Source organism: Penaeus chinensis, chromosome 18, assembly GCF_019202785.1.
Source record: "Penaeus chinensis breed Huanghai No. 1 chromosome 18, ASM1920278v2, whole genome shotgun sequence".
Classification (NCBI taxonomy): domain Eukaryota; kingdom Metazoa; phylum Arthropoda; class Malacostraca; order Decapoda; family Penaeidae; genus Penaeus; species Penaeus chinensis.
In genome coordinates, this window is record NC_061836.1 from 25,089,483 (window position 1) to 25,090,903 (window position 1,421).

Below are 1,421 nucleotides of genomic sequence, written 5' to 3' on the forward strand. Positions count from 1 at the left end.
TCTCTCCCATTGAGTGGTGGACGCCGTTGCCCGCCTGCCCAGTCCGTGCCCAGCGCCCACCACGCTCACTTGCTCATGCGTCTCTCTCGGTCGCTTTGCAACACGCTGGTGTAGTTGTTGCAAGCGTGCCGATGCTGTGTGCACCTGAATATATTTTGTCTCGGTGGGACGATATTCTCGACGTGATGTGTTGTTATGAAAACAGTGATTTCAGTGAAATGCTTGTGGAGGTGGTGTTGCCATTGTTAGTTCGCGATCGAAAATTGTGATGCAAGCAGTGCAACCTCAGTGGCGATCCAAGTGTAACCTGGATTTGAAGACGAAGGCGGGCGTGCGTGGGCGTGAGACTGTGCCGCCAGGACGACCCGTTGCCTCGAGTATCGTGCGGACAAGGAACAACTCCACTTCAAGTTACCCGTGTCCGCTCCTCTGCCTGTCACCCACCGTCCAATCCGAATAAGTGGTAGTACTGTGCGTGTGTCTAGGCATTGGTGACAGACTGGATGGAAAATTGTGGTTTCTGAAGGCTGGAAAGCACTCGTCCTGCTCTACCTGACTGACGCCTAGCTTGGCGTTACCGTTATATGCTTATCGACCTTGCTTTTACTGCAACTGATATGTTCTCGAATTGGTACAGTGCTTAGTGGATACATGAATATCATTTGATCATGCACAAAAACATGCACCTGAGTGTAATCACGGCTGCATGGTATGGTAGTATTAAACCACCAGGCAATAAGCGATCTGACAATGCACAAAACATCGGTTTGAACTAAAACCGATCTTACCGTTACATTCCTTAAGACCAAAATCATTATCCGAGGAGTGAAGTGGTAAACAGTGACAGAGAAAGTTAAGTTTTTGTTGGACGACCCGGTCTGGCCTGGTTACCTCACTGGTGCCAAGATGTCGTTAAAGCTGGTCGTTTTGCTTGTAAATTTTGAATATTATTGGCCATACTATCTAAACTATAAGTAACAATGAGGTTATATAATTATAGCAGAATATTCTATAGTGATACTTTAAACGTAACTATATTTTCACTTTGTTTACTGATATGAGGCGGATGTGAGGGGGAGGGGCGGTGAAAGACCGGCTTTTCATGACATGAGCGATTGGAACTGCCATGGGGCTTGTGGTGCAGCCCGAAGCAGTGAAGAGTGTTGATGTGTCATGCAGCCCGCAAGCTTCTCTGATTAAAGTGAGAGTCTGAAATGGCGGGCGCGTTGCAGTCTCTATAGTGCGTGCCTAGAAAGACCAATGATTAAAGCATATTGCTGATGAATAATGATAGCGTGAAGCACGTCAGTAATGGACAACATCGTGCGTGAAGACTGCTGGTGTTCATTATATAATGGTCATTACAATTACCCGAACTCCTTCAAGGCGAGTGGGGTTATGACGGTGCCTTGCTTGCGGTA